Here is a 12,909-nt window from a genome sequence, read left to right as displayed (position 1 = left end):
CAAGATTGGGGCTCTAAGTTTCAAGGTTCTTGAGGACCATGATGCTGCCTCCTAAGACTGCTCCATAAAAGGATGCATTTGCTGAAAACAGACAGATCATCTATACAAGAACACATACAAGCTCCAGTTCAAACCTATTTTTGTTCCTTGGATTTGAAATCATCACCTCTGATCTTCATTTTAGTTCTCTATGGTAACCATGGTTTCCAAATCCTTTCGATTACTAGGAGTGATTGCATAAAGAAGACATTGTGTTTAATCTCCTAAGCCCCATCTGAAGTTCCTACCCGGGCTGGGGCAGCAACTCACTTATGAAGTGAACACCAGTCCCTGCTTTCTAAGGCATGCAGTGGCTGTCAGAGCTGAGTGGTTTCATTTTCAGGCCACTTAAGGTGGCAGAGGGCTGGAGCCTGAACAGCCTTTGCCCAGATGTGGTGACAGCTCACCTTGCCCTCTCTAGCCCTTCAGCCTCAGGTTATTTTAACACCACTGCACTGGTCTCTAACATGCATTTTCCAAGCCCTATTCCTCTGTGTGCTCTGTCATCTCATCATTCTCTGGGTCAAGTATACATGACTGACCATGAGCACAGTAACTTCGCAACTGTCAGATCACTCTGGAATTCTTTTATCTCAGCTCCCTCTTTTCTTTCCCAGTACTGGGAACTGAACCCAGGGCCTTCACACTGAGCTACATCCCCAGGCCTTTTTATATTTTATATTGAGACAGGATCTCACTAAGTTGCCCAGGCAGGACTTGAACATGTAGCCCTTCTGCCTCAGCTTCCCAGAGTGCTGGGATTACAGGTGTGTGCCAAGTGTCAAGCTCCTTCTCCATTTTTTGCTCAGCCAAATTCTTTCAGGCCCAGCCCAAGGCCTCCCCAGCCCACAAAGGTCTCGTGGTCACATCACCACACCCTCTTCTGTACAGTTCCTTCCCACAGCCTAGGCTGTCCTTTGACATCCTCCCACTGCAGACTCATCATGAAGTCTGTAGTTGAAACGCTATTCCCACATCAAGCACTTACACCTAGGGTTGGCTGTTTAAACTGCTTAAAATACAATTTATTTCCAACACAGTTACACTAGCTCCATTTCAACTACTTGATAAGGCACATGTGCCTAGTGGCTACCATGTAGGACACCACTGAATTGTTATGCCAGTTAAAGTTTTTTTAAATTTTTTAAAAGAAATAGAATGAGTTTTTTTATTGTTTAACTGATTTTAATAACATGACATAAAGCCCCTAGAATTCATATAATCATTATGCAAAATACATAGATGAATACTGTCTTCTTTTTAAAATATAAAATAAATAAGCAAGACATGTGAAAATAGGCAAGTTTCCACTAAATAAATGGAAACTTTAAAAAAAGAAAGTTTTGGCCGGTGATTTAGCTCAGTGATTCCGCCACCTGCCTCACAAGCGCAAGGTCCCGAGTTTGATTCCCGGTACCAAAAAAAAAAGAAAGAAAGTTTTCCTTTCCATGCCATTGGAAGAAGGGAAATTATCTTTTTTTTTTGGTTGGGTTTTTTTTTTTTGGTACGGGGGATCAAACTTGGGACCTTGCACTTGCCAGGCAGGTGGCAGAACCACTGAGCTAAATCCCCGGCCCAGGAAATTATCTTTTTAAACAATATTCAAGTTTATTAAACAAATTTAAAAAGGTATTATAAAATGTTTAATTTTCATCAGCTTCAAGGTTTATGTTCCTGCCGAATTTTGCATATAACTGAACTTTCAAATCTGCTAACACCTGCTGAATTGATTCTACTATGGATTCTAAGGCATCAGTTTCTTCTTGCAAATTTTTCTTTGCTTCTTCTAACATGTCTTGTGTTTCTTCTTGAGAATGGCTAATGAAAACGTCACCCATCTGGTAAGGTATCATTGAGCGGTAATCATCTTCAAGCATGATGTCGTCACAAGCATCTTCTAAATTCTGGAGTTGTTTCTTTTTTTACTTCTATTTCTTCCTTTAGCTCCGTGATTCTACTCATATTCCGCGCAAATTTATTTATCTTTTGTTGATCTTTGAAAGTAACCTTGACATCTTCCGCAGCCGCCTTCTTCACGGTGGCTACCATCTTCGGACTGGCCCAGAAATAGAATGTTTGCAACATCACAGAGACTTTTGCTGGCCAGCACTGATATGGAGCAAATAGAAGTGAGGAGAAAACCAAAGCAGAGATTTGTGGAGCCAGCAGAGCTCACATAGTTCATTTCAAAGCTCTTAGGAATGAGTGCACCTGAAGTCCTCTGGGAAATATGGTGGCTCATTTTCCCGTTCTGTTTTATTTTCTACCAATTTCAAGAAAAGTCTTCATTGCCCTCCAGATAACCTATAGAAACTGTCACAAGCAATGTGGGTAAGAAACTGTCCCTAAAATCTAATCTTGCACCTGGAATCCCTTGCCTACATAAAGCAGATGACCTGGGCACCTTGAGATCTGTACAGCTTTAAATATCTTGACTATTTTTCAGGCCAGTTACTGCAGCTTCAGTTTTATGTATGACTCCACTCACATTCTTTGGTACTTGAGCCTAGCTGACCATATCATTCTGGACTCAAGTTTATAAGTAAAATAATCAATAACCTAAATTTCTGATGTTCAAAAGTACTCAGAAAAATGAGAGCAAAGCCAGATGCTTTACTTTTTCTTTAATGTAATTTTTTATATGTATTGACTTTGAGAATTTGTGGGTTTTCATTTATTTTAGTAAGTCCTTCTCTCACTCTCTCCACCCCATCATAACACACATGCACACACATGCACCTACATTCCAATGTTTTTTTAAAAGGTGAAAGAGAGGGCCAGGGATTTAGCTCAGTGGTTCCACCACCTGCCCCGCAAGTGCAAGGACCCAAGTTCGATCCCCAGTACCAAAAAAAAAAGTGAAAAAGAAAGGAGCTCCTATACAAACTCAAGATCTTTGAGATTCATCCTTAACCACTCAGTTTTAGGCTTCCTCTTCTTTTTTAATCTCTGGTGATGCCACCATCAACTTTGAGATTCCTTTCCTCATCATCTGTCTGCTGCAGAAGAAACCACCTATATAATTTATAGCTACACAGAACTCTGAGAAGAGATAAATCATGGTCCTCTGTCAGCATTCATGTTTATTTTGCATGACTTCAAGCATTAAGCAAAGCCTCAAACCATTCCTAGCGTTACTAAATGGATTTAATATCAGCTTAATTTGATCCCTGTAAATGCAACTGAAAATCTTTCATCTTGATCCTGCTAAGAAAATAGTAAATCACATGAATGATAGGGAATGTGCTTGCATTTCTAATAATAATTCTATCACAGATGGTTCCCATTTACAACTCTCGCAATTAACATATCACCACTAGCAGTGCACCAGGGCTCGCCACGGTTCAGTTCCAGGCAAACATCTTCTGCTGTCCTCTGTCCCTCTCCAAAAGAATACATTCTTCCTGCCCATTTAGATCTGGAAAAGAAAATGCTGTTCTTTCAACCACTCACATTCAGTCTCACACGGGAGCATCCTCCGTGATTTCACACTCAGACTCTGCCCCTTGCTTCTGCATGATTTCTCAGTATCCCAGCAGAGAAGTCTTTGCAATAGGAAGCCTATGCCTTACCTTTCTTCTCTCATAAAACACAGCAGTTGTATCATTTTTATAATATTAAGTTTATTACCTCAGCACTAATACCCCATGTCACGCCAGCCAGATTAATCACTTTAAATGATGTTCCCTGGGAAGCCCTTAGCAGGAAAGTAATCGCTACCATTCAGGGTTCCAGTGGCTTTTTATTGGACCTTGTTGATATTTGCATACTTTAATAGGGATTCATGGCATGTTTACAGATTCCTCACTACACCCTCTATTTCTGAAGGCACATGGACAGTTTCTTAAGGAACATTTTCAAGAATTACAGCAACACACATGGCTATGGCAAAGCTTCAGCTGCCACAATGGTCCCTCCCATCACCAGGTGCCTGATGGAGGAGGAACTCAGATCAAAGCAATGTACAAAATGAGCTGATTGTGACTTAATTTTTATGAGAAACCTCTATCTCTGTTCTGTTTTCTGTGTGTTTCATAATTTAGACTCCATGTTGCACATTATGGCAGAATTCTCTACAGGAAAATTGAGCTCATCAGGACGTTTACACATTCTCACTTATACACATCTGGACATGTTATATCTAAGAACTGGAAAATGAAAGTGCATTCACAGACCATGCAAAAAAAGGAGAGTGTGAAACACCAAGCCCATTTATTATTCTTGGTTAAAAAACAATTGTCTGGGCAGCTTCTGCAAGAAAAGCGAATAAATGAAAGGGTGAGCAGAGTGCTAATAACATACCGTAGCTCCAGATTAAAGGGCCAGTGCTTCTGCTCAGCCTCTGAGCAGATGAAATGCTTCTCTGAGTTTTCACTGGGAAAAGGAAGATACTCAGAGAGATGTGAGCTGCGTGACCAGGACACATTTTCCCAAGCCAACCGTGCCTTATCAAACCAGAAGCAGAGGCTGTTGGCAAGGGTTTGGGTTGGGGCTGGAGCCCATGGCAAAACTCAAGAGGCAGGTGGGTTGGTGTTTCCAGGCATCTTTCCCAAGGCTCCAAGGAGCTCACCTCGTACCCAGCTTTCTTTGATTTCTGAGCAAAGGCTCAGCACCTGTGGACCTTCAACACCCCCACCCTCCCAAGTGCAGGTACAGCCCACTTGTCCCTCCAGTCAGCCACTCCCTTCACTCTCAGTCAGTCTGATCTCGCTGCCTCAGTGATCACAGACTTGAAGGAGACACCTGGACTCCTTCCCAGACCAAAGAAGCAGAGCCTCCTAGGTGAGGAGGCCCTGGCTGCACTCTCTCCAGAAGAGGCCAGAAATGCCCCCTGTTCCTTTGGAATAAGCCCACCACCAAGGAAAGCAAATCCAGGGAACCCCTCAGCTTGCCCTGACATTGATTTTAAGCTTCTCCAGAATCTGGCTCCAGATAGGACCCAAGACAGAAGCCCCCAAATATTCCCCCTTAAACTTGAACACTGCCTCTCCTTCCCCTGGGAGTGCTGTGCCTCCCAACATTAAGCCTGCACTGCACACTTATGAAATGAAATCTTCAGAGCATCACAATTAATTCAATCTTTATTGCATATTTTCTCCCTTTTAAAAAATGCCCCCATGGGGCATTCAATGTTTGAATAAATATGACAGGAAGTGACTCCCAGAAAAAATCCATCCTCTTGAGTTTCAACAAGCATCTGTGATGGGAGGGCTGCCTGAGAGTCCCCCCATTCTGGGGTTCCGTGAGTCACTCAAAGCAGCACAGGCCCCCAGGAAGCCTCCTGACCCTGGCAAACAGGTTGCCTTGGCTGAGGAGAAGAGGCCAGAAGTGAAGAATTCCAGCCCAGAGACTCTTGCAGCTGTGGGCAAGAGACAATTTAATATAGATTTACTCTGAAGTGAGGGCTGAAGGGCAGAGTATTCTCTTGAGTTTGAAATGAAATCCTGAATTATCCCTCAAGTACGTTTACCTGTCTCTGCTACTCCTCAGACAGAATCAAATCTTCAGGTCCCAGGAAGTAGACCTGTGTGGGCCCAAAGGTTCTAGAAGACAAGACTCTTAAAGGCATCCCACATCCCACGTGTTGTGCATTCCTGAGTTGCAGGAATCTGCTATAATCTACAACGTGACCATCTCACTATGTTGCTTTCTGACCTTGTTTTGCTGGGGTTTAGCAGAGCCAAAGCTTCCAGAGTCGGAAAAGCAGGAGTTCACAGAGAAATGAATAAGATCACCAGTTCTCCTGGCTCTGAGTGAAACCTCATTTAGATACAATAAATTGCACAAATAAGAATATAGGTGAAGCGCTTTGCAAACACAAATTAAGTACTATAATCAAAGGATGGTAAATTTACCAAGAGTGTTAGAAAGCTACTTAGCTTCCCTGATTGTAGGGTGGAGATGATAGCAGCCTGCATATATCAATGGCAGGGAGAGAAAGGCGCTAATTAGTGAAGCATGAGGAGTCCTAACTTGGAATTTGGTGACAATGTCACCCAGAGGAAGAAAGAGCGAGAGGGGAGAGTCTTTCAGTGATGCATCCCCGGTATAGACTGTATGTGGAGCTCCAACATTTTAAGGTAGTTTCCTGAGAGACTTAAGTGATTGAACCTGATTTCAATAGCAGGGCTCTCATGCTGTGTTCATGGTGATTTTTCTCTGAAGGGTCGTTCACAAAAGTGAAAAACACAGAGTTGCTGACAAGGCTAGAGATTCAAGTTGTTTCTAAATACAAATATCTAGCAGTATTCAGTCTTGGTCCAAGAGGATATTTGATGCAGGAAATGCTAACTTATGACATGGTTATCAAGTATTAACAGAGTCACTGGGATGTTATCCTACCCTAAATCTGATCATTTTCTTCCCATTGCCAGGTTTTGCACACTCACTACTATTGATATTTGGGACCAGTTAAGTTTTGGGGGGGGTGGCTTTTCTATACACTGTAGGATATTTAACAATATCCCTGGCCTCTACCCACTAAAAGCCAGCAGCAGTGATCAGTTGTAATAACCCAAAATGTCTCCAGTCATTGTCCAGTGTCCCTTGAGAGCTACACTTTCTCCTGGTCGAGGACCACTGTGCCTCAAAGAAAGGAGTGTCTTTTTCTAAGTCACATAGTTTCAAAGAGAAGTCTGTCAGTAAACCCTTCTGTGGCACCCCAAAACCAAGTGAGCCATATCAGCGTGGGGGAACCTAGATGGGCCAAAATAACTATTGTCTCCAACAGAAAGTGAACCCAGAGACAGCAGACATGGGTGGGAAGGTCAAAGTAAAAGCCAGGAAAAAGCAAATGGACTTACGCACATGAATTGCTTTGTCTCCATTGTTTATTCTCCCAACAAGGGCTCACTGAGTGTCTACCATGAGACTGGCTTGGCACTACACACTGTGAAGAACACAAAACCAAAGTGACTAGGAGTCCCAGGCCTCCAGAGGCACAGTCCAAACGAAGAAGAGGTCTCAGCCACGTCCGACGGTAAAATTGAAGCCCATAGCAGTAGATAATGCACAATGGTGATCCTGTAGAACATACATGTGAATGCACTCTGGGACATAGGGAAGGCCCAGTCCTGCCTTCATGGCCTTTGCAACCCAATGACAGCCAATTAACTGCACTGGCCTCAGTTTTTCCATCTCTAAAATGCAAAGGCCAGACTAGCTGATCTCCTAGGCCCTTCAAGCTACAACATTCTATGACTCCAAGTCCTTTTGGTTAATTGCCTCCAGATGATAGGTTGCATTTAATGTATTAAGCACTTTAGGATGTCTCCATTCTGAGCTTCAATTTCCATCCTATGACCCATTTAATCCCAGAACGCTTTATATAAAAAAAATTGTATTTCCAAGTTTTGTAATAGGTTTAGCTTGAAATAGATATTATGCAGTAAAGATTACCCTAGATTTGTAAAGCCAAACTCAGAAACATTAAAGGCCCATAAGTGCTTTAAAATTAATTTGATCTTGAATGTATCCATGAATGAATGGGCTTGACATAAGCCTTTCAATTTTTCACTCCATCTCAAAGAGTGCACAGTACAAACTGTAAATCATCTCCACAATTGCTGATATGGCCACTAAGCTGAGGGGAAAATAAGAGAGAGAAAGAGATATGACTAATAAACTATTCACACAAGATTTAGGAGCTTGGGAAGCACACGTCCCGGCTCGTGACATGCCTTCTCTGAATTAGTCAAGCTCGTGTGACTCAGGTGGTATCCAGATTATTCAAGTGGGCATATATGAACAAGGGAGGACACCATAGAAAGAACTGGGACCGAGGTCAGAAGGATACAAATAATCACTTCACCTCTCCACTCACAAGGACATCAACAAAACACAGGAATAGTGAAGTGATGGAATGAAGCACATCTGGACAGCACAAGCACTGTTTACAATGGAGTCGAGCAGAGTTTGCTACTATATATAAGCTGCTCTTGCAAATAGAAGCGACATGAAAGATCATGGACTCAGGGTCACACTGACCTGGGATCGAGTGTTAGCTCTGACAATTTCTAGTTCTCTGACCTTGAAAAAATTATTGAACCTGTGGGAGATCCTGTTTCCTGTTCTATATGGGAGGATTAAGTAAAATAATGTGTGTGTTTCAGGATTGAGTCAGCAGCATACAAAAGAAAAATACAAATATCAGTGTCTTAAACATGGCAGAGGTTGAGTTTCATTCACATAATATAAAATCTAGGGGTTTTTTTTCTTTTGGTACCAGGGATCAAACTCAGGACCTTGCACTTTCAAGGCAGGCGGCAGAACCACTGAGCTAAATCCCCAGCCCCACATAATATAAAATCTAATGCTAACAAGTAAGGGACGTCAACCAACATCAGGAATGTCTTAAGTTTCCTTCTTTATTTTGCTATATTATCCTTTGTGTGTAGCTCCCATTCTCAAGATCACCTTATAATTATAAAATGGTTGCAGCAGATCCAACCTTCACACTTGAATTTCAGACCAAAAGAAGAGGGAAAGTCAGAAAGTAGCTTTCTACCCCCGAGGGAACACCCTCTGGGAAGCTCTCCTGGATGTCCCACCCAACGACTTTTATTTACACCTATCTTCAAGAGGGGCTAGAAAAGTTAGGGCTTTAGCTGGATACATTGCTACCCTCGACACCAGGGGGAATTAAGCCAAAAAGGGGAGGATGGATATTGGGTAATTAATGAGCCATCTGCCCAGTGGTATGCAACACACCTAACCGTAGCACATAGAAGGCTTGATGAACAATAGTTTTTAGGATTCTTCATGCTGTTTTGGAAATACATGACCCATCTCATTACATGGACTCTCTCGGGAAGCCTAACCCATCTTTGGATCTCAGAGGCCTCCACTACCCTTTGGAAATCCCAAAAAGGAGGTTAGGCCCTCTTCAAGGCAAGTCTTTGCCGATTTGAAAACAGCTGTCCTGTGCTCATCAGATCATCTCAGCCCCACACCGATTGTCCATACAGCCTTTATTGTCACAAGCCCTGAACACCCCTCTTCAGCCAGATCAAGAAGAAACAGAGAAGACCCCGCAGAGCTCTGGTTTGGACTCTCGTTGCAGCTTATTCCTGCCATGGCTGACTCATAAATCAGCCCTGGAAACAGCCAAGGCTCTGAGACAGCCGCAGCTCTCTCTGTATGAGATGATCTAAAAGACTCAGCTCATCTTCTTCAGCTCTGGTGCCCTCATAGCAGAGAGGCATGGCTCATGGGTCCCTTAACTCCACACCCTCAAGTTCCCCAGCCCAGCAGGAAGGAAGCCTCACTGTATCAACAGGCAAAATGGCCAGGAAGACAGGCTTGCATGATAGGGAAGGAGCACCCTGCTCCAGCAGGCAAAGAAGGCTTGGAAGGATCTCCAGTCAAGCCTCCTCCTCTGCCCTTCTATCTGAAACCAAGAGATGAAGATACCAACAGCCCTTCCAAAACAGAGCAGCATTCCAGGGCTACAGCACTTGTACCCAGGAAACACTGGCCTGACAGCCTTCCCACAGGGCAAGGTGACCAGGCCTCCTACCGGGAGCAGAGCCAGCTGGCCTCCCTGTTCTCCAGCCATGCTGCTGTTAGGTGAAGATTCCCCTCCCCTTCTTCCAGCCCAGAGCAGCTCAAGAAGTCACCAGACAAATGACTTAAATGGGAAGGTAAGAGGAGAAAACGAGTCTCCCATACACACTGTCACCCAGAGGCCATACTTTCAAGGCTCAGACTGTGGTGTGGCCCAATCATGATCCCAGGACTTGGGGCCAGCCCTCACTCCCAAGGCAGAGAGGAAATCAGCACTGAGCACTTCCTGAGCAAGGTCACTCTTACAAGGGTCTAGTGAAATGTAAAGGAAAAGAGTTGAAAAAAAATCAAAAGACCCACTTCTGCAATGGAGAGTGCTGGAAGGCCTTTTAAGTCATGGATCGCTGGCCTTCTCATGAAGCATATAGAAGAATGGGTTTCCTTTAGATAGGTTGGGTATTCATCCTGACTTAACTAGGACAGTCCCAATTCACATTTGAGTGCTTCATATAATTATTAATAGTATCCACTTTCACTCTCAAAACTGTTGATTGAACAACAAATAATATGGTGACTATCTTGGAAAGGTACTAGAAAAAATTAAAAACTTTTTTGAAATCTTTTCTCCTATAACTCAAATATAAAATTAAGATTATATTCTTATTCTAAGCTGTTTTAATCAAAATGGTAGGTCATCAAGTTGTACTTTTAGTCTTAATAAAAAAATATTATATTACCCATGCATAATGTGATACTGAAATTAACTCAAGATGCTTTCGATGAAAGTGCAGTCTATGCAGTTCTTCTCCTGACTGCTGGAAAATTCAATTCAGGCAGATTCAACTTATGTATAGAGAACTTTGGAGAGAAAGTAGTTGTTCACTCAAAACTTTTGTGCCTTGAAAGCATTTTCTTTTCTTAAGGAAAACTGAGTTTGTTTCTTTAGAAGGAAAAACAAAAAATCTTAAAAGACCAAGTAAGAAGCAACATTTAGAGCTTGGAGCTCTATTGCAACTTAGGTGTAACCATGTCCTGTGTCAAGAAGAGAAAGTAACTCGTGTCCATGATAGGCCCGGAGCCCCTCTCCACCCCCGATCACCCCTTCTTCACTTAGAATCCCTGCACCCACCCTCATTACCTGGGTCACCAGGCAGCCCCATAAGATTTCCAGATTCTCTGACAGCCTCCCGATAGCAGTTTTCTTGTTTGAAAAATAAACATACAGTGAGGATTTTCCTACTTCACAAAAAAGATTGTGGAGATTAATGGAGTAATGTTTCATTGAGCACCTTAAATACATCAGAAAAAGATGCTTCGAGATAGGGTATGACAAAGATGAGATTCCAGATATAGTATCTAGAGCAGCTAGATCTGAACTTGAATCCCCACCAAATCCACACAACATATTGGTTAGGTGACTTTGGTATTAGTTAGGTGACTAACTACATATTAGTTAGGTGACTTTGGTTAATTGATTGACACCATTTGGATTCACTGTCTTCACCTGTCGAAGGAAGATTAATAACACCTGCCTGTCCAGTGTTATTAACTGCCTGCTACACCATAGCCACTCTCCAGTCCCTCTCCCTGGCTAGCCCTTCAATTATTTGGAACCAAATGATACTAGTACTGGCTGGGGATTTAGCTCAGTGGTTCCGCTGCCTGCCTCCCATGTGCAAAGACCCGAGTTCGATTCCCGATACCAACAAACAAATGATATTAGTACTATGTAAATGTTCCCACCCCCTTGCTTTGCCTATTTTCCTGTCTTTTGCCATTTCAGTGTATATTCATGAAAGTTAAACAGGAACAGTGAGAAAACTTTTAAATGAAATGAAACTCATAGAAATCAGCCTTATCCTTTGTTATTTTCAGTTCTGGTAAAAGGGCTTGATGCGGAAGACAGATTTGAAAACTGTTTAGAACACTGAGTGCTTTAGATGCAGCAGATCATTGCTACTAGCCCTTTATGGCGGAAAATCGAATGTTGGTTGTGTTGTCCGTCATTTTATCAGGGAATATTAACACCCATAGCATTACACCCTCCATTGAACATAAAGAAAACAGGAACCTGTGAGAGACCAAATACACATTCAGGGACTTTAATTCACAGAGCTCGAGTGCATACCTCAAAGGAGAGTTTTCTTCATAACCAGTGTTCATTCTGTCTGAATGTGTCACAGCGTAATACTTTTGTAAAGCGTATTTAACCTGGCAAATTGAGTCCTAAAGCATTTCTTGTGCTCTGCTACTTCTCAGTTAGAGTACTTTTTCATCTACCTCACAAAGCTCTTTCCCTGCCATGGCTTACCACCTCACTGTAGGATCTTTCTGTTCACTACTTCCACTTGATGAAAAGGTCAAACTAGACGTTAGAATAATTCAATCAGGAAGGTTCTCCTGGCTCTGGAATCTGTCCAGAAGCCTCTAGAACCTTCTTAATCATTGCTTCTCTCCCCTTTGTTTCCTGACTACTCTTGGAGTTCAACAGTGCCTGATGAATAGTCTGTAACATCACTTACTTCTCAAAATCATCTATTTAGGCTGATTAGGCACCACTGGGGTGTGGCTGAGCAGGAAAGACCAAGATGGCAAGTACAGCTAATTCCCCACTAAATGACAATGATGATGATGCCTATTCAAATGGTGTCTTGAGATTAAGTGAGTTAATTCCCTCCCTCCCAAAAAAACAAAAAAAAATTAAGGATCAGACACAGTGCAACTACTCATAAAATATTGTTTAACGAATTTTTGCTGTGTATCCTGCTAGTAAATGTGACTTTTTCCATAGTGCCCCACACTGTGCTCTAGGCAGGTACCATCCAGAGCCCATGAGATCCTGCACAGGCACAAGTTCCCCCAGCAAGCAGGTACACACAGATGAGCCATGATCCTGGACTGGCCCCATTGCTGACTTTATACTGGGTCATCTGCAGCCCCCATATTTGCTGTGTATCATCACCCTGATTTCCTAGTGGCCCACATTTGTAAGATGGCAGGATTACACTTCACCCCAGAAAGAATGGCTGGTATCATGAAATCAACCAATAACAAATGCTGGCGGGGCTGTGGGGAAAGAGGAACCCTGCTCCACTGCTGGTGGGAGTGTAGACTGATGCAAACACTGTGGAAATCAGTATAGAGATACCTCAAAGAACTAGGACTGGAAGTCCCATTTGACCCCGCTATTCCACTGCTGAGGATCTTCCCCAAAGAATTAAAAGAATCATACCACAGTGATATATGTGCACCCATGTTCATAGCAGCGCAGTTTGTAATAGCTAAAACTTGGAAACAGCCCAAATGCCCATCAACTGGAGACTGGATAAAGAAAATGTGGTTTTTTAAGAAAATGGAATACTACTC

The 12,909-nt window shown here is 42.7% G+C and overlaps 1 protein-coding gene and 1 pseudogene across 4 annotated transcripts in view; one reads left to right on the top strand and one right to left on the bottom strand.

Annotated features, from left to right (window-relative positions):
• Window positions 1-12,909, top strand: part of Lhfpl3 (LHFPL tetraspan subfamily member 3) — a 593,649-nt gene that overhangs the window by 525,323 nt on the left and 55,417 nt on the right. The window lies entirely within an intron of this gene.
• LOC106008961 (prefoldin subunit 4 pseudogene) lies at window positions 1,683-2,371 on the bottom strand (annotated as a pseudogene).

This window comes from Heterocephalus glaber, unplaced genomic scaffold, assembly GCF_053883595.1.
Source record: "Heterocephalus glaber isolate CG9 unplaced genomic scaffold, H.glaber_assembly_v1.0 deba00000676, whole genome shotgun sequence".
Taxonomy (NCBI): domain Eukaryota; kingdom Metazoa; phylum Chordata; class Mammalia; order Rodentia; family Bathyergidae; genus Heterocephalus; species Heterocephalus glaber.
Note: the sequence above shows the minus strand (reverse complement) of the source record. Positions and strands in the feature narration are given on the sequence as shown.